Below are 22321 nucleotides of genomic sequence, written 5' to 3'. Positions count from 1 at the left end.
TGTTGTGAGATCTCATCAAACATAAAAATGTTGGATAATAAAGATTTATCTAATCGTGCAAATCTTCTTAATACTTCTAATTGTCAAATATAAATTGTGACAATTTAAAATTTTCTCTCTCTCCCTCTCTCTTTTTTCTCGGTTTCATTCTATGAGTATAAAATGTTCCAACTTATATCTTAAATTGTCATAATTTATATTTCAAAATTAGAAGAATTATTTCCTTATCATTGCGACGCTATCACGATGATTTCATTTAAAACAAGTAATTTTTAATTTTTTATATAATAGTTTTTGCGATTTATATCTTAATCGTAAAATAAAATATTTTCCATGTATTAAAATCAGTTTTAATTCATAATAAATTAAATCGTGCATCTGTGAACGCACCTTGAGTGACAAAATCGCTTTGCATGGGTATGTGCGAGCATACGTACGTGAGTCTGAAACTGATTTCGGAAAAGGAGGAAAACGAAACGTCACAATTCTAACATTCAGTTACAATATCTCAGGATAGACTGCACCAATCTTATTCGAATTGGTCGCAATCGAAAGCTTGCATCCATATTATGTTATTAAAGTGCCGTTAGATTTTTACATAAGGCTTTAGTTTCTGAGATATTTTAATCGAAAGTTTGTGTGAGGCGAAATTCCGGATAAGCTATACGGTAGCGCGCGACGTTTATGCAATTCTTTCCGAGCAGTTCTGAGTTGTTGATATCATTATTTTTTATATTGCCTAGAGTTCTCTGCTATCAAGAGACACGGTAGTGTCTCACGTCAAGTATACGCGTGGCGAGACCGCACCGTGACACTATTGAAAATACCGTAAACTCAGAAATGAAAAAGTTCTAGCCCTTAGAAATTTTTTCTTTTTCCGAGCAGTTCTGAGTTGGTGATATCATTATTTTTTATATTGCCTAGAGTTCTCTGCTATTGAAAGTACCGTAAACACAGAAATGAAAAAGTTCTAGCCCGTAGAATTTTTTTCTTTTTCCGAGCAGTTCTGAGTTGTTGATAACATTATTTTTTATATTGCCTAGAGTTCTCTGCTATTGAAAATACCGTAAACACAGAAATTAAAAAGTTCTTTAACTGGGTCTATGAATAAACATTTGCAAAGAACTGTTCTAACTAACATGGATTTTGGATTGCGATATGAACTATCAATACATTTTTGTAAATGGCCGTTGTAACTATTAATATGGATTTTTGATTTCGCTTATAGTTTACTGATATACATTGAAGATGGTCTAACGAATAGTTTGTTGATTGATTTATACTCAAATTAAATTGTCATAATATATCGTTCAAAATTAGAAGAATTATTTACCTATCATTGCGACGCTATCACGATGATTTCATTTACACAAGTAAATTTAAATTTTTTATAGTTTTTGCGATTTATATATTTATCTTAAAATAAAACATTACCCAAAAGTATTAAAATCAGTTTTAATTTATAATAAATTACATCATGCATGTGTGAACGGCAGCTTGACGGACAAAATCGCTTTGCATGTGTATGTGCGAACATATGTACGTGAGTCTGAACCTGAATTGCATGAAAAAAGAAAATGAAACGTCACAATTATAATATACGATTACAATATCTCAAGACTGACTGCATCAATCTTGATCAAATTGGTCGCAATCAAAAGCTTGCACCCATATTATATAATAAAAGTGCCGGTAGATTTTTGATAACGGCTTTAGTTCCTGAAATATTTTAATCATAAGTCTATGTGACCTGTCAAATGATATAAATTCCAGATAAGCTATACGGTAGCGCTCGACGTCTATGCACTGAACTTGGTAACGCTCGATGTTTATGCAGTGATTCTCATTGTTCGGAGCTTTATTTTTTACTTTTATGTACTTGGCGTCGCGACGCTACCGCGTCGCTTGATAATCGACCGAAAGAATATTTTTTTTCATTACTGCTTATGTTTAAACCCTGGCGGAAATTAGAGGATCTTAGAGATAGTTGTGATACTTATGCAGAATCATTTCATAAAGTAAAACTGCATCTTACGGAGGCATTGCAATACCATGAAAAGATAGAAGAATTAAAAAAAGCATTTGAAACTGCGCAAGAGTTAGTTCGGCAATTAGATGAAGAATTACAAAAAAACGTGTCTCAGGATGACCCTGACAATCCGATAGGCGTTCAAAATATAGAAGCTGGCGAAGCAATGCAAGATTTTAGAGATCTTGGTAATAAAATAGACGAGAAAATTAATGTGTCTCAAATGATAGCAACCTTAAATACGGATCAAAAAAGAATATTCGATAGTGTCATTGATACCGTAAGGTCAGATAATTCGATATTACGGTTGTATGTTAGCGGAGAAGGTGGAACTGGAAAGAGTTTCTTAATTAAAACCATTAAATGTTGGATAAAACAATATCTCAATAAAGATACCGCTGTAGCGACACCTACTGGCATAGCAGCGTTTAATATAGACGGTTTGACAGTTCATAGATTGCTTCAATTACCTGTTGAACATGGTCATATTCCAAAGTATAAACAATTGTCTGATCATGTGTTAAAAGTTTTACGAGCAGATCTCAAGGATGTTGTTCTTTTTGTGATTGATGAAGTGTCAATAATATCTAATTTGACTTTAATGTACATACATCTTCGATTGTCTGAAATATTTAATACTAACGATTGTGAAGACGGTTGGTTCGGTCAAAAGCACATTCTTTTATTTGGCGATCTGCTGCAATTACCTCCTGTACATGACGATCCTGTTTTTGTACGATTCCCAAATGACAAAATTGATAAATGTATCGGTTCTTTAACTGCTGTTAATTTGTGGACTACATTATTTGATTATGATGAGTTGACGATCAATATGCGTCAGCAAGGGGATGACTCTTATCGACAGTTGTTGTCAAGAATTCGTATTGGTTTATTGACCAATTCTGATTGCGAGATTCTTGAAAATAGAAAAATATCGTTTAAAGGTGATTCTTTTGAATCTAGATTAAACGAATTATGTAATTTTATTAATGATTTTCCGTTGGACATTGTTTATTGCCTACTCGTCATATGTGTGATGTTCTTAATGCTAAAATGTTAAACCGCATTGCTTCGAAAGAGATATTATTAATTGCCGAAGACACGATTGACTGTATTCCATATGTGAGAAAGAAAGTATCAAAAGTATTATCGAATAATGATGATGATAATTCTAAAACTGCTGGACTTTCAAAGAAATTGTAATTAAGATTGGAGCAAAAGTTATGATAAAGCGTAATATTGATGCTACCTTAGGTCTTGTAAATGGTACAATAGCTGAGGTAATTTCAGTTGTACAAGATACGTCTACCGATCGTGTAGAAAAAATAAAGCTTCTTTTACTATCAGGATTAGAATATTTCATTGAAAGAGTGAGCGTTAAATTTAAAGTGGTGGATAGAGCGTTTGTTACTAGAAAACAATTTCCATTGTGTCTGAGTTATGGGATCACCATTCATAAAAGTCAAGGATTGAGCTTACAAAATGCTATTATGGACATAGGCAACTCTATATTTAATTGCGGTCAAGTTTATGTTGCATTATCACGAGTAACGTCTCTAAAAGGGTTGCATTTAATTAACTATGATCCTTCATCAGTAACAGCTAATGAAAAAGCTATTAGGGAATATAATCGACTAAGAAATAAGTACAAACCAGAAGCAGAAATAATTACTGTTGCAAAAGAACGCTATCGCAAAGTGAAAGATGTTCAATGGGCATTGTCAAAAGTAATTGCTTCAATTCAAGAGAATTGTCAAAATCAAAACTTACGACAAAATGTTGCTTGGGTTTTACATGGTTTACAAAATACAGACAATGTTTCGTGTTATGCAAATGCAGCATTACAATATCTAATGCATTTAAGTCCTATTAGAAAACAATTGGTGAAGTGTAATAAATTAGATGTTTTAAGAATGTTGATGCATCGATATGAAAATGCAATGTGCAATTTGAATACATATGCAGTACGGCAATATTTAGGAGAATCGTTTTCAATAAATGTAAAACGTGATGTGTTTGAGTTTCTTACAATCCTGTTCACTAAATATGATTGTATAAGACAACTGGTAGAGCATCAAGTAACTTCTACTAGTCGATGTAAATCTTGTGATTATACAAAGGAATTTACTTGTAAGGATGTAGTTATTTCAATACCTATTAACAATTTGGGGAAAAAAGCTATACTCTTAATGATTTATTAAATGTTACAATTTCACATTGGTGTGAATCTGATGGGTCATGCGAACAGTGTACAGGAAATGATATTTTGTTTAAGAACGAATTAACAGTAACGAAAGATATAGTTATTATTCGTTTAGTATTATTTTCATCTCAAGATGATAAAATGGTGAAAGCAATACGTAAATTTAATATATGCACTATTCCTACAACTAAAGTTTTAATAGCTAGACAAACGTATAAGCTTATGAATGCTATATTTCGTAGTGGTTTATGTATTGAGGATGGTCATTACACGAGTATATGTAGAGAAGGAATGTCTAGTAATTGGACTGAAGCTGATGATGCACAAATTAATAAAAGACAATGGTCTAGAGGTGCTAAAGATATTTATATATTATTCTTACAAAAACTTGATAGTACATAAAGTATATATCAGCTCCCGTATATATACAAGGATACAAGGTCGCTTTGCGCCCATACAGGGTTGGTGAGAGTAAAAGAAGTGTTGATTAGTTGCAAAATTATACTGTAATAAAGTAAGTAACTAATAATTTAGTGCGAAATATATTTCGCTGATCGAAATATCATTTTGCTGATAATAAATGTTATTAATGCTGTTAATAAAACGAAGAAAAAAAGAACTCTACAAAAGTAATGATATCAAACCATTGCGCCAACTATAAAAATGGGTATTTATGCAAATCAGAAAATCTATTATTTTATTATTATGTATACAACATCCTATTCCAATCCAAGCGTTGTTTTAATTCTCTTTAAATATTATTATAGTATTTTTTCACAAAAATGTATGAAATCTTCAAATTGCGCCAAGTGCAGAGAGAATGTATCGAAAATTAATTATTGTACTATTTAAAAAACTTAAGTGGTAGTATTCTTATCAATTAGAAAGAGAATATATGTATATATTGTTTTGAAAAATTATTGTTGTACTACTTTTAAAAAATAAAAAGTGATACATATCTTTTTATTGTCACTCTTCCTCTTCCAATCCAAGTGGTAGTAGCTTTCATTTATCACTTGGATTTTAATTTGTTTGAATTCTAATGGAAGGAATAGAAAACATAATAGAAAAGAATAAAAGAGGTTACAGTACAAAATGTAAAAAAAATAACATTTAGTTACTGCAAAAAACTTGGCGCTGCTAGACCGAGTAATACGAGAAATGCTTTTCTCTCTTTCATCGTTTAAGGCCCAATTTCTTCACCTCTCGATAACTTTATCCAAAAGATATCTCTGTAACGATGCATATGGTTGCATCGTCTGTATGCCGCCCGCCCGACCATCGGCGGGCGAGGACAACGGGCCTCGAGCCCGAATAAATAGTCGAATCGCCGAACACGGGCGGAGAAAACCGAGCGAGGCCGTAGCGTCGCGTCAGCCGCTTTCCGTACAGGCCGCTCCGTGGACGCGGCGCTCGCGCGTTTCACAAGCCCTCTCCGCCGACCCGAAACGCGCGACAAACAACGCGTATCGCGAATAAATAGCGGGCCGAGAAGCGCTCAAGAGGAATCCTGCCTCGTCAACCGAACCGCTCGGATCGACGCTCCCGAACCCTTACCCGCTACGAGTCACGGACGAAACCGGGGGGTCAGGAGTTCCTGGTCTCCGCCGAGTGCATCTCGGCACCGTCACTCCGAAACGGACCCTTCCTCCCGTTCCCGTCTCCCCGGGGGTTGCGGATACCAGGGGTGGAGAGTGCTCCGCCTCTGTCGAGTGCATCTCGACATCCGCCCGGTCGCCGCCCGCCCCCCCCCCCCCGGCCTCTACGACGGACCAACCCACGGGGTCGAGCGTACTCCGCCTCGGCCGAGTCTTCTCGGCACCCGGACGTCCAGAGCGCGCCGGGCACCCGGTTCCACTTCCCGCACCAGGCCTACCGCGACCGCACCGAGCACCGGGCCCCGCGGGAAGCCCGGCCTCCGGCCGCACGTCACCGCCGCGCGCGCGCCGCGTCGCGAACCGCCACGACAAGCGGGCCTCGGGTCGACAAGCCCGCGCCCCGCGACTACTGTAAATCGCCTGTACATAGACGCCTTTGATTGATAAATATAAGCTAGTGAGTAAGGGACGACCCAGCTCTCATTTTTCGCCCTGCACCTACCCCGGACCCTCCGCCACGAACCACATCCGCAACGAGCTATACCGAGTGCCCCGCGTACGGAAGGTCGTTACATCTCGTAGAATCAGTTTTCTTCACCTTTGTAACCTGACAGAATATGGTAATTTATAATAACATTCTAGACACTTTGTGTCAAAAGTGAGTAGTACGAAGAATAGCTATCCGTTAAATACGTAATCAGAGGTTTCAATAAAGAAAACAAATTTTTAGTTATCTGGAAGATAGCTATTGAGAGGTATGAAGAAACTGGGCATAATAGTAGGTGTGTATGTTCTCTCTCTCTCTCTGTCTCTCTCTCTCTCTCGCCCCCCTCTCTCTCTCGCCCCCCCTCTCTCTCTCTCGCCCCCCTCTCTCTCTCTCGCCCTCTCTCTCTCTCTCACTCACTCGTTCTCTCGCAAATATATCTTTTCTCACTCCAACTTCTTGCACTACATCGCGTCGTACACTTATCGTACACCAACCGGCGGAGTTGCTGTCCGTATATCCGTGTGACTTACACATGACGGTCGGGTCGATAAGTTAGAGTTTTCTAATGTAGAGTCTCTACATATGATCGTTATGTGTGAGTCACACGGATATACCAACAGCATCTCCGCCGGTCGGTATAAACGGAGCTGCTGCCATCTCGATGAGAAGAACGAACTGTACAAACGACGATGACGATGACGTCGACGTTTCTTAATCGAAAATTTGTCAATTTCAGACTTTGCATCGCCATATCTCCGCTCGTAGGGCACGTAGAAGAAAAATGAAAACACTTTTATTACATAATTCGACCCCAAGCTATCCATTGAGCCTACTCTGAACTTGATCTGTTCAGCGGTTATTGAGATCTAATAATCTGAGTGTCTGCGAAAGCGTCGTTTCGCGTAAAAGAGTCACGGTGCGGTCTCGCTGCGCGTATACTTGGCGCGAGACACTACCGTGTCTCTTCCCAGTGAACACAGTTTCTAACAGTTATATAACTGAGAAGTTACAAGTAATATTACGTCTGTTATACTCTAGACAACATAACAATAATATAAGATGTTATTTATAAGTAATATTATCAGAATTACATTTAGAATACATAGTAAATATATAACAATTTTTATTCAGGTAATATTGCATACGATGATTTATAATATTACGGCAATGTAATTTGTAACACATAATATTACAAATACACGTTATATGGAAACACGTTGATATTTATATTAATTTTGTAGATAGTGCATACTTATTTGTCTGTAGAAACTGATTAGTTATTTATTTTTATTACTGAGTTCGGTATAAGGTTTGGAACAAAGTAAAATAAGAGTACAGAGCAAATATAGTGCATTAACTATCGGAGAAAAGATTTGGCTACAAATAGAAGAAATCAGCTAAATAACCTCAAATATTCTAAAGGAGAACTAAAGGTATATTGACGGTTATATATGTCACTAAACAATTTATATAATCTTTACTATATTTCTAGGTTATTTCATGAAATATAAAAATTTAATGTGATTTTACTATAGTAACAATTATAAAATATGCCAAAAGAACTACAGTATTTGTCGAAGAGACGAAAAAATCAGCTGATTCGTCAAAAAATTGAATCCTATAGAAATACGGATATTTGTAATACTGGTTCTTCTTCAGATCTTATTAATGTTGTTAACGACAAATCAACCACCATTGATGACAATTTTGGAAGATTCTGTTCTTCGGATTCGGAGTTTTCTTCTTCCACTTTTTCATGTATTTCACCTGTAGTTGAAAATTATGAAGACGATACTGACTCTTCAGGTTCAAATTTCTCAGAGAGTGATATAAAAAACCAAAATTTAGATTTTGATGAAAACAAAAGTGAGAACAGTTTACAAAGTAGGTTACGATCTTGGGTAAATACAGAAAAAGTTTCTCAGAGATCTGTTAACAAACTATTAACAATATTGCGTGATAATGGACATAAAGCTTTGCCTCAAAACGTCCGGACTTTAATGAATACACCCCGAAGTGTTACTATTAATAAAATGACAACAATGGGTAACGGTTCTTACATACATTTTGGACTTGTCATCGGTCTTCAGCGGTCAATTGGAAAATATTTGGAACAAATTGCAAATTCTGTGAAATTGTTAATTAACTCTGACGGAATGTCTTTGTCGAAAAGTTCCAGGAGTCAATTTTGGCCTATTTTAGTGTCAATCCAAGCGGAGGTTTATACGAAACCTTTTGTTGTAGGAATTTATCACGAATACTCGAAGCCAAGAAATGCAAATGAATTTTTACGATCTTTTTGTTAATGAAATGACAGAAATTCAACAAAATGGTTTTTTTTATGGCGGAAAGAAATATTTAATTGAAATTACAGGCATTGTTTGTGATGCTCCAGCAATGGCTTTTTTGATGTCTACAAAAAGCCATTCTGGTTATTTCAGCTGTCATAAATGTACTCAGGAAGGAGAATACATTAACTCTGTAGTTTTTCCAGAAACAAATTTCACAATGAGAACTGACGAATCATTTCGTAATAAAACACAAGAAGAACATCATACAGGTGATAAAATTTTACAGGAACTGAATATTGATATGGTTTCTCAAGTTGCAATTGATTATATGCACTTAATATGTTTAGGAATTACGAAACGTCTTCTTTTCTGGGTGAAAGGACCGAACAATATTCGTTTAAGTAAAAATAATCAAAAATATTTGTCTGATGCAATTGTAGCAACTAAATCGTCAATTTCATCTGAATTTTCAAGATTACCTCGCACTTTAACAGAGGTCGATAAATGGAAGGCTACAGAATTCCGATTATTTTTGCTTTATATAGGCCCAGTGATTTTGAAGTCAATAATGTCTGCTACATATTATATTCATTTTCTTACATTGAGTATTGCAATAAGGATATTATGTGATCCGAATATGTGTATAGCATTAAACGATTATGCTCATCAGTTATTAAAACATTTTGTCACTAATTATGAAGTTTTATACGGACGACAATTCATGTCGTATAATATCCACAATATCCACAATTTATTACATTTAGCCAACGAAGTTAAAACTTTTGGTCCATTAGATAAATTTAGTTGTTTTCAGTTTGAAAACTATTTAAAAACTGTACGAGAAAAAATTCAAAATTCTCCAAAGCCATTGGAACAGATATATAATAGATTACACGAAAAAAATGAAATTCCCGTTGTAAAAGAATTAAAATCATATCCAATTAGACATTATACGAAGACAGGAGCTATTAACTGCATTGAATTTAAAGATTTCACAATTACAAACAAACACCCGAATAATTGTTGTTTGTTAAAAAGTAATGCGATATTAGTTATAAGCAAAATTATAATAAATAACAATGAATTATATCTTATTGGTGATCAATTTTCAGCAGTTAGGCCGCTGTTTATAGAACCTTGCAACTCATTAAGACTTAATATTTGTGAACTTCATAATTCTCCAAGTGATGAAAATGTGACAAATTCACTCTCCGAAGTTAAAAACAAGTGTTTAAAAATTAATTCAGGACGAGAAACGTCAGCAATTGTTCCATTGCTTCATCATGTAAATTAATAATATTTATATATTTATTATGGCAAATAAATGTTTTAATATACTATAAACTTTTTGTTTATCATATGCAAATATTTTTTCTAATTTTGCGAAGCTATTTATTTATTTAACGTTATTTAACGAAGTTCTTTTCTCTTGTACTCGCCATCTAAAAGAAAAATAATTCTTTATTTTTTATATTTTTCATAATTTTTATAAATTTCAATACTTTCAAAATTATGCTAAAAAGAATGACGTTGAATAAAGTCAAGTATATTGTAGAAGTAGGAAAAACAAGAAAAGATATTAATTTTGTTTTACTGTTTTATTTAATCTCTATATTATTATATTTAGAATAATAAATAGAATAATAAAGTTAAAAAAAGAAATGGAACAGTTCTAAAATTTACAAGAAACTAAACTGTATTTTTATTTATAATGAATAGAAGTTAATTATTTGTAAAAAACAAAATAATCCAAAACAGCAATCAAATTTGATGCCTCAAATTAGAAGCTAATTGACTCTTAAGAATGCTATTCCGTGACTAGACGCGAATAACAAAAATGTCGCTACTACGCTACTAACAAGAAGAGCAGAGAAGAGGAGAGTCTAACAAAGGACACGAGAGTCTAACAAGGACGTGTAGACGAGTTGCAGCATTGTTTTTGTATTTTTCATACGTTTACGTAAGTGTAGCATATATAAAGAGTATATTTGTAGCTGTAATACGAATTTTCTACATATAGATAATATAGATAGGTTATATAAATGAACAGAGGTTAAGTAAAAGAAATTCTACAATTTTGCTATAAGCAGTCTCATAAATACAATTCTTATTTGTTTTGTAGAATGGCTTATGCAGTTGTATATTTTGTTGATAATTCCGTGTCGGAAATACCAACAAATTGGATACATGAAGATGAAAATGAAAGTATGTGCTGGTGGCCACCAAGCTCTGTAAAAAACATATCAACATTAATATCGAAAAGGGGGAAACCTGACAAAAAGTCATGGAACTTAATGTCTGTGACAATACAAAAATACTTTGGTTAGAATAATCTTAGTTTATGAAAATGTTTGTAGTATATTTGTGCACTATTTCATTTTTTATCTTTCTCTTAGCATCAGTGGAGAAAGCCAGAAAAGCTGCAGAAAATGATTATTATACATCAACGGATGATTAATGCATGGGTAAAGGGCAACGTAAAAAACTACCTAACCGCTTCATTTATTCAGATGAAGATAAAGATAAAGATACAGATACAGATACAGATACAGATGAAGATGAAGATACAGAAGAGAACACTAAGGAGACCACTAAGGAGACCACTAAGGAGAAAAATTATAGTTGTAAAAAAAATTTGAAAGTTTATGGTAGAAAAAAAGTAAATACATCTATTAATAAAGAAGATTCTGAAGATAATTTTGTGGAGAATGAACTGAACATAAATGAAGCTCTTCCTATGTGGCCTGCAGAAATACAGAGTTCTCAAAATAATGCCGATATTGTTAATTCTATGATGAATAATAATCAAGACGATGGTGAGTTTCTTATTTCTTTGTATTTTAATCCTAAACATATATATCTTTTTAAATTTATATTTCAGCGATGCAGAAAACTGGACGTGAGTTATGTAGAAACCATTCTGGAATGTCAGTATGTAAAAGTAAAAGTAGTGCTTTCGAAAAGACGTTGAATACGAACAAAAGCATAGAAACTGATACTGCATTAAATATGTTGGAGAGAATTAACGGTAAAGTTCTTTTTTTTATTATAAACATTATCCAAATTGATAAATGTAACAATTCTATGTACAAATACGTATTTAAAAATTCAATTTTTATTATGTTTTATTATAAATATAGAAAATATGCTATTTATAAATATTATAAATAGTATAAATAGAATTATAACAGTATATTATAAGTAGTTATAAATAGTATATTATCATTAAAGAACATCCTTCTCTTCCATATGTATCATTATAAAATTGATTCATCATATTAAATGAACTACAAAGCAAAAATAAATAATTTTATTTTATTCAGATTTATTATTTTATTATTTATAAAAATTATATTAATTTCAGAAAATGTTGAACATTTAATGAGGGCTGTAGCAGAAATGCACCTACAATTAGATGATGTTTCAGCACAACTGGCTAATAAAGTTATCCGCAACGGTCAAAATAAATCTAACACAGACAGAATTAAAACGTTCTTACCATTAAAATGTATTGATGATATTAAAAAAATTGAAGTTCAGTTAAAAAATGACAAAACTTTTTATAATGAATATGTAAGTACACCTAAAAAAAATTGATTCTACATTTTGCATAATTAATGGATTGTTTTATTTCAGGAAGCTTTTATACAAAAAATTGGAGGCCATTCTCCAAGAGAACATGTTAGAAATATTTTGACAAAAGTATTTTGTAACGAATGTGCAATGGCGTGCTCTTGGAAAGGACGCAGACAAAATTTTCCTGTTGCAAAATTATTGATGATTACAGCAATAAAAGGTATATTCACTTACTATTCTTTTTTATTTACTATATTGCATAATGGACAATTAAAAGGATTTTGTCTTTTTATAGAAGTTATTTTAGGACATCACGTTGTAACAGAAAAAGAGCTGGATACAATATCTGCGGAGTGGTTCCGATTTGCAAAGCAACGGAAAAATCGAGAGGAAAAGGAGAATTAAAATTAAAAACAAATCTAACAGCTTGTTATGATATTATCTATTACTTTTATATATGTATAAGTTTACTACACAATTTCAAATGCATTACATATTTTATTTCTGTCATGAATATCTAAGACTAAAAAACTTTTTGTTTATAAATATTTAATATACGTTTAAATATATTATAAATTTAACTTCAGTGTTGAATGTCAAAAGTTTAAAAAACTGTTTGTATTAAATGTATTGAAATAAACAAATAAACATTAATTTTTTATTTTTATAAAAATTTCTATTTATTTTGCTAATTATATATATATATATATATAATTTATATATATATATATTTTTATATATATCTTGCTAACCTTTTATATATATATATATATATATATATATATATAAAAGGTTAGCAAGATATAACAAAGAACATAATATTTATATTCCATTCACTTAATCACAATATAACAGTCATATTACAAACGAAATGTCTCATACATAACAGTAACATAACAAGCAATATAACATGTTATATATATGAGTAGGAAATAATAACTAACCAGTAACTTACACAAAATGCTTTTGTAATATTATTTGTTACATTTCATTTTGTTACAGCAATATAACATTAATATAACTGTGTTCACTGGGTTGATGTATGACTTCCATCTCCGAAACGTTTACCATCTTCATCCATATCTTTGAATATTTGAGGATATTTTTCGATGACGTTTTTAGCAACTATTTTAAATGCTTTAGATGGGATAAATTCTTGTATGTTTCTCATTTCTGAAACTATACGATTTACAACAGCATGTATTACATATTTGCTACGGTTTCCTGCTTCTAATTCTTTAAGCACTGTAGATTCCAAATTGTCCCAAGGTATATGAAAATTTGTCCAAGTTTCATAATTGTCTGATTTAATATGCGACACAGTTATTGGAGATGAAGCATGTCATGTACTTGACAAAGATGACAAAGTAGATGCAGAATCACTTAGACTTAGAGTATCCGCTGATGCTGTACTGCGTAATTCCGTCTCATTTTGAGGTGACCAAAATTCTTCTGCTTGCAGTAACATAAAAGTTTCGCCGGAACAAAATTTTAGAACATCATTATCATCGATATTCGTACCATCCTTTTCCATAACAAGAGTGGAACCATTAATACCAAGTTTGCTATTACTTTTTGTAATAAGTTCAGGTAACATGTTATCCGAATGATGAATTACCAATGAGATTTTTTGTTTTCTATTGGCCGACCAAACTTTAAATAAATAAGACATCTGCAAAACAGAAAATATATACACATGTTATACATAATACTAAATAATAATACTGAACAATAAGTATTACCAAAGTATTACTCACATAATGTCATAGGTTAAGAGGCGCATATTTAAAGATATAAACGGCAATGGAATTTAAGTGAGTTTCAAGAATAGGATGTGGAATAAGTAAAGCAGAGTATGGAAACAAAGACATTTTATCGATTTTATGTTCTTGATCTTTAATTTCGAATTGTTCATATATTCCAAAATCAGAATTATATACAACTTTTATCGTGGTACCCAGAAAATATACATTTGAATAAGAATTACTTATTAAAAAATATTTTATTTTGCATATGATAAAGTTATCATAACAGTCTTTTCCTACGCAGATACACATATTTGTTTGATATGTAATGCCTTTGAAAGTAATTTGTGAAGCTATATATTTAAAATTTTCATTCCTTTTATCATAAAAATAATCTATTATAACGGATGAAATATTGTTACTAAAATTTTCTGGAATATATTCTTCTGCGTTATCCACTATTACCAAAGAACAGTATGTATTTTTTGGAAGTTGACTTTGTAAATAGTGATGTTTATATGATAACGATTTTGTTATGTTCTTATAATTTTGCGTATGCTTGATAATGTTTTTAAAATATCCATGTTTACTTTCAAATTGTAAAGTCCATAAATGTTTAAGCGGACCAAAAGATACAATTAAAGAAGGATAATGAGAAATATAATGGTGTTTTGGTCTGAATTTTATGTTTGGAAAACATTTGGATCTTAACAATAAATATTCATTTATTTTCTCTTGCAATAGCGCAATCTGGCCAAAGGATAATGCACAAGCAAAAATCAAAGAACAGATTTCTCGAAGATGCAGTATTAATAACCAAACTTCATTTTCAGTATCCTTAATTGAATCAAAGATAGCTAAAGGACATATCAGTAGTAATCTTTTAACTTGACTTGCAGTACCAGTAATTTTGCACGAATCTTTTATGAATGGAATGCTGTTGTATTTATTTTCATTTAGAAATTTTATTTTTTGGAATCGAGAATTTAAAAGTTATAAGTAAACCATCCTTCTTTAACAAAATATTTAACACAATACATAAGATCATAAGGAATAATACCTTCTAGAAGATCATGAGCTGCGCAGGATGGTAACCCTGGATTACATACATGAAAATAACTAACAAGGAGAACCTCCCAAGTGTAAGTCTGAGATCGGGATGAGCTTTTGTAGAATAAAAGGGCTTTAAGAGTAAGTAAACACCTGTTTAGACTTAAGGTGCTATGAATAGCCGTTTCAGAGAAAACAACAATTAAAAAGAACCCCGCACATTTTATAAGAAAAAATCGGCTCCGGTCAAATTGGCTGAAATTGAAATATGTTGTAGTTTAGGTGATGCTGATTAAAAGTTTTCTTAGGCAAAAACGCCGAAAATAAAAAATATAAAAGATACGACGACTTAAAGTGAGCAAAATTGGAGTTTAAAAAATGTTTGAACACGTATATTAAGTTAATATATAAATATCTGCGTGTATGTGCGTGCATGTACGTGTATGTGCGTGCATGTACGTGTATGTGCGTGCGTGCGTGTGCGTGTGTGCGTGTGTGTGTGTGTATAGCGGTTCAACCGAATCGCGCTTTCCTGCGGACCCGCCTTTAAGACAACCGCGCACATGCGTGCGTATATATATACACACACACATTTATATACCTGCATATTAATATATTTTTTCAATATTTATATATTAATTCACAGGTTGAAACGTTGTGTATTTACCAGCAATAATATAGTTCGGTCGGATCAACTTGACTTCTTTTAATTTATATATTAACTTATCAAGAGACACGGTAGTGTCTCACGCCAAGTATATGCGCAGCGAGACCGACCATGTACTGTTACGCGAAGCGACGCTTTCGCAGATACTCAGATTATTAGATCTCAATAACCGCTGAACGGATCAAGTTCAGAGTAGGCTCAATGGATAGCTTGGGGTCGAATTATGTAATAAAAGTGTTTTTATTTTTCTTCTACGTGCCCTACGAGCGGAGATATGGCGATGCAAAGTCTGAAATTGGCAAATTTCACTTAAGAAACGTCATCATCATTATTATTATTATCGTCGTCATTGTCGTTTGTACAGTTCGTTCTTTTGAACTAGATGGCAGCAGCTAATATCGGTTTTCTCGCGTGCGCCAGAGATGTAAGATGCGATAAGAGAGCATGTACGACGCGGGCTGCGGTCCAGTTGATGCTTCAGATGCTTCAAAGAAAAGGGATAGAAAATGTTCTGAAACACTTGAAGCTGCAACACCACGACGACGACGACGACGACGACGACGATAGAGAATGAGAGAGCGAGAGAGCGAGAGAGCGAGAGAGCGAGTGCTATGCGCACGCTATTTTATTTTTCAATATTAATAATGTTTTCGAATAATAATATTCATCTATTATTTATTATATAATAAATACCACAAATCCTATTCTAAAAAGGCGTTAAAGGTGTTATATTTATTTCATCGTGTTTCATCAATATACAAATTTGACAGAATTGACAGCTGCCGTTTTCACGTTCCTAAGAAATAAAAATTAAAATTGTCAATATAACCGCACTTACAGCCACTATGACATTCTGACATTCGCAACACGAAGTTCAAGTCACATGAAGTTCGAGCCAAGCGAGAGAACCAATTAGCATCGCGGAAAGGAGGCCTCAACTATTAGATAAAAAAGAACTTCACGAAGTTAACACGCCTCTTTTAGAATAGGAAACATGTAAGTTAATATTTTTAAAAACCTTGACAGGACTAGGGCTTTTATCTCCTCATATATTACAAAAAAGAATAACATACTTTACACTACAAAATGTGTGAAATCACAACAAAATTACCTTTTTAAAAAAAGGTACAAAAAAGCGCCAAGTATACGCGCCTGAAGTTCTTTCAAAAAAGGACTCTACAAAACTAATGATATAAACAAATTACGCCAACTACAATGGGTATTTATGCAAACCAGAAAACCTATTACTTTATTATTACCCTTTGGCCGATATTCATTGTTGATTCTGATTTAAGACCATCTTAAGTACAATTATAAGATATTTGAAACCAATCACACAGTCGTATTAGCATCTTAAGACATTACTTCAGATCGTCTGGAAATAAGAATGGACTATGAATACTAGCCTTTGATATTAAAAAATAAAGGACATAATAATATTAAGCAGATATTTTTATACGAATAAATATTTTAATACATAGAAATATATTTATTAATACAAATAAGTGTTTTTTTCAAAATGCTTGGCGCTGCTAAACCGAACTTTCAATACCAATTTATTGCAAAAAATGTCTCTCTTTAGCCAGGGTTCGAACACGAATCTCCCTACAATCCATAACGTCTTTACCAATTCGACTACAGCTATAAAAAGTGAAGCAACAAAATCGAAATAACATAATCCGTAGAGATTCCCTTTAAAATTCGAGTTATAATGTGTTGTACTGGGTAGGTGTAACTAGGGGTGGCTTTCTGCTCATAGGGGTGGAGCAACAAAATCGGGATTGACGAAAATGTAAAGCAACAAAATCGAAATGACATAATCCGTCGTAATTTTTCCTGAACTTCGAGTTCTAGGATGTTGTGCTAAATGCGCAATAGTTAAGCTAAGGGTAGTGTTCCGATCATAAGGGTGGCGCAAGAAATTTGTGAATGAAGCAACAAATTAGCAACAAAATAGCACTAAATAATTATGCCTTGTTTTTTATTTAAAAACATTTTTTTAATATGGCTGTGCTAACTTTAAACTTAAGCTAGCACAGCCACTGTGTTTTAAGAAATGGCTGCAGCAACAAAATCCGGAATAGAGCAACAAATTAGCAACAAAAGAGCACTAAATTTCTATGAATGTTTTATTTGATTGTGCTAAAGTGGCTGTGTCAGCTTAATAGGCGTAATATATCCCAAATTTACTTTGCCTTGTATGATGATATAAGTGTCTATTAAAATCTTTTGTATTTGTGAAACAGATATTACAATCTTTTTCTCTGCAACGATAAATTATGTCTATTTGTTTACCGCAATTTTTAGTATGCCATCTAAGAACATGTTTTTTAAAGTTAAAATATCTATTGAACTGTTTTCCGCAATCTTTAAAGAAACAAGTTATTCGTAAATTAGGCATGTTTTTATGAAAAACTTGATGTTTATTGTACAAAAGAATAAAAGGAAACATGGAATTACACATTTGACATGTTAGCATTTTTGATTGAAAAATTAGTTCTTAAGCCTGAACGAAAAAAATCGTAAAGTTTTAAAGAAGTAAAAGGTAAAAGTGAAAATATTCCAGGATAACTGTAACAAAATTGTTATGTACAATTATAAAAACTAATAAAATTTTGTGAATATCGGTTTCACGTCGATACAAACATTTACATCCAGTATGTAACATAGTTGTTCTTATGTATAAAAACTTACTTTTTTTCGATAAGCTTTCTTGTACTTCTTGAAGTTCGGTCAGCGACAGTATCGAATTTTACTTCTGTACTTGCACAACAAAATCACTTTATACTGATTTTATTACTCGTGAAAAATGTCACGCAGTAAATTAACGTTTCAAACTGCTCGGAACCAGTGCTCGGAACGATCTGCCTGCTTTCGAGAGTCACATCTTTTCTAACCGCTCACCGCGTAACAACGACTGTTTATTTGTTATAACGCGCGACGGCGAGTCTTCAGGAGCGTATCGTATGGGATGGATTCGGAGAGACGCTATTAGCGCTATGTAGCGCTGAAAATCTATAGTATACGTGACATGACTATAGATTTTCAACGTTAAATAGTGCTAAATAGCGTCTCCCTGAATCCAGCCAAGGACTATGAAAACGCATGGTACTACATACACTAATTTCGAAATTATGAGCATCCTCATTGTTCTTGCGATACGGGATTTTAGATAATGTTGAGCAGTAGAAGGAGACAAGCATATAATTTTCTGTCCTCTACTCTCACTCGGGCGAGTTATCGATACGACAGTTGAACAGTTGTTCAACAGTTGAAACAGTGGCAGCGTAAACTGTTTGACATAAATATATGCATAAAAATATACCTTACCGAAAATGAATTGTCTAACCAAAAGTTTTTAATTTGAAACTTATGTTGCAACGTAAAAAAACTAAATGAGTTAAAAATGATTGCAAATTTCTAATAATTTTTTTATTTTTGTAATATATATTTACGTAAAAATTCAGCTGTAGTATGTAAAATTATTATATGATATGTAATATATTATGATATACTATATAATGTTACACAAAAATTGTATATTTACATAACTCTATAAATTATACTTTTAATCTTGTAATTTTTTGCAAAATATAAATGATTATTTACACAACAAAGAGTAAAAAAACAATTGTTTGTAAAAGTACATGAATTTATACATTTCCATTATTAATAATGTAATCGTTACACTCATTTTTTATGTAACTTTACATACTTTTTTTACAGTGTAGCGCTGTAGTGATTGGTTCCTTGTAGTCACGCGTCGCGTGTCTCACACCGCATGTTGTGGAAATCAAACAATATAGCATCAAAGCTTGACACCGCGTTTGCGGTGTGAAAGATTCTCAACAATTTCGGTGTTAAAATTCACACCGAATGATTTAACTACATGGGTGTGGTGAAATTTCACACCAATATTTCTTAGAGTGTAGATATTCCGTCTCCTACTTCAACAAACGCGAATCCATCCTCTTCTCCCAGCTACTCCCTTCTTTCCCTCCCTGAATTGTCTTCGCGGTGGTATTCACCCATCCCCTCTCCTGAGCTCGAGCAGATCCTGAACTCGGCCATCCCTTCCCCAATTCCCGAACTGAGGCCCGAATCATACCTTCCCCCACCACCTCCTGTCTCTGAAAACCCCGAGTTTTCCGGGCTACCCATTCCAACCATCTCAGCGTTAAGGAAGTTCTCCCAGAGCGCTTTCCACCTGTTATTCGAGTACTTCCTGGATTTCTTCCCCACTTACTCTCTTCCACTTCCACCTAATACTGTAACCTGCGAACCAGGATCTATAAATATACCTGCTCTCAGAGACGCAGTCGGGAACGCTGGTCCCAACACATTTGTATCTTTCATAACCCGCCACCGCGTCCATCCTGTATTGATCCCCGCGTCTTACATTAGAGAATTTTTGTATAATTTTACTTCCGAAATTTAGGTATAATAATGTAATTTAAAATTATAACGTTTTGTACATGCATCAATACCATTTTGAAGTTACCAAAATTTTAGTTTTAATTTAGAATTAATCAAAATTTATACCAATTAATAATATGTATTTGATAATTTCAAAAATATTCAAAATTATAGTTATTTGTATCGTTAGGAATCATTAATGTAACCATTTGACAAAATATTCAAAATTATAGTTATTTGTATCGTTAGGAATCATTAATGTAACCATTTGACAAAATATTCAAAATTATAGTTATTTGTATCGTTAGGAATTATTAATGTAATTATCTGACAAAATATAAAAATGTTACTTGGTAGAAGGTAAAACAAAATTATATTCATTTAACTACCCTCGCTTCACTCTCTTCCTCGACAGTTCGTACAGGTCCTATCCTTGGTAATAGGGATTCATTTCCCTTACCTAAAAAGGACCGTCGAGTTGACCGTTTCGACTATTATAGGGTAGAGCGACCTTGGTCGTTGACCCAAAAATCGAAGCGTATCTGTCGGCTCGAACACGAGATTCTGCGGCTGTGTGCCAAAGAACCTCGAGAGGCGTCTGGTTGCGCCCTTCCTCGAGTTCACGGAGCTCTGGACGTAACAGTACGTAAAAAATGCAAATAATAAGTTTATACTTATTGTGCAAAGAATAAGTTAACTACTTCAAAAGTTATACTATACTTATACTACATATCATATCAAATGAAGTAAAAAATTACATGAAACTGAAAAGTTTATGTAAAGTAATAAAACAATCCTGTAATTAATGCAAAAATAGACTGAAAAGCAATTAAAATTTTTAGGTTATGTAAACTGCTTGACAGTGAAAATGAACTAAAGAAATCGCATAAAACATAAAGAAAACTATACAATCTTATATAATATTGATACAAGTAACATTTAAGATTAAATATACTTACAAGTTTCCACAGAAAACGTTAAAACGAAGCACGAAAACTCATTCGTATACACTTGACCGGAACTGAACGTAATTTTAAGGAACTGTTATATGCAATCGTTTGTATTTCGTTTGAAGAGTAATGAAGTGTGATTAAAAAGGTTTGTGAGTTCCTCAGTTAATTGTAATTAATTAATTATTTTTGCTTAATGTATTTAGCCAGAACAGATTAGCCGGAATAACTTCAAACGATATTGTTATGGAATCGTTTGTATTTTGTTTGTAGAGTAATGAAGTGTAATTAAAAAGGTTTGTGAGTCTCTCAGTTAATTGTAATTAAATGTTTATTACTCGGTAGTTAGTCGGAATCAGAGAGAAGAATGAGAGGTGTCATGGGCCACACACTTGACCGGAAGTGGACGGTTTTTTAAAGAACTGCTATATGCAATAATTAATTAATTATTTTTTGATCCCGCACTTAGCCAGAATGAATAAATTGAACAAAGATTTGACATGGAATCGTTTATATTTTGTATGAAGAGATATGAAGTGTGATTAAAAAGGTTTGTGTGTGATCCAAATATTTTTAATTTAACTCGGAAGTTAGCCGAAATTTAGTTACTCCTGTCAAAAGAAGAGACGCATTCATCGGTAGTTTCCCTTCTATGATGTTGAATGATTTAAGCCAAGAAATGTTGCGTCATTCCAGGACAAACATCGTGGACGTGAAATTTTAGGACGAATATCCGTCGCGTAAAAGCCTTTTACGCGCACGATATTCGTCCTGTGAAATATTAAATCACAGTAAGTGCGTAATTAGACTCGCATAGATCACATTCAAGGCACACGGTATGAGTAAATGAGAGTTTTAATTACACAATGTTGCATAATATGTACATGTAAAGTAAAAATTGCAAAATATTTCACAAATTATTTCTCTTATTTAAATAACGCTGTCAAAATCAAGAGCGAAGCAGGATGTATGTGCTTAAATCTTTAATAATAAACCAATTGTAGTTCACATAAATCACAAACGTTTCGGTCTACATTAGACCATCTTCAGTGTGCCATAATAATATAAACTTATACGCAAGATCGCCGCCATTTAAAACTCGCAATCCACTTCAAATGTATCCAATGATCGTAATAAGTGAAGAATAAATCGTGTATCCAATGGTCGCAATAAGTGAAGATATCATACTTGAAAATCGTAGTCACCGCAAAAACAAATCAGTGTCTAGACCCATGCTTCTGAGTCCACAGTCGCAAAACAAGGGCCAGTCAATAACAGAGTTCAACGGTTTATGTCCAGTTTAGCTTAT

At 33.1% G+C, this 22321-nt stretch overlaps 1 long non-coding RNA gene and 1 pseudogene across 1 annotated transcript; one reads left to right on the top strand and one right to left on the bottom strand.

Moving 5' to 3' along the window:
• Positions 1 to 1958: 1958 nt before the first annotated feature.
• On the top strand, positions 1959 to 12589 carry LOC113563288 (annotated as a pseudogene).
• Positions 12590 to 13135: 546 nt separating this feature from the next.
• Positions 13136 to 18531, bottom strand: LOC113563266. Its single transcript, XR_003407394.1, has 2 exons — positions 18341 to 18531; positions 13136 to 13856 (listed from the first exon to the last, which is right to left on the bottom strand). It is a non-coding gene; the product is annotated as an uncharacterized LOC113563266 (long non-coding RNA).
• Positions 18532 to 22321: the final 3790 nt, after the last annotated feature.

Source organism: Ooceraea biroi, chromosome 13 (genome assembly GCF_003672135.1).
Source record: "Ooceraea biroi isolate clonal line C1 chromosome 13, Obir_v5.4, whole genome shotgun sequence".
Lineage (NCBI taxonomy): Eukaryota > Metazoa > Arthropoda > Insecta > Hymenoptera > Formicidae > Ooceraea > Ooceraea biroi.
This window is presented reverse-complemented; position numbering and strand designations above follow the sequence as displayed.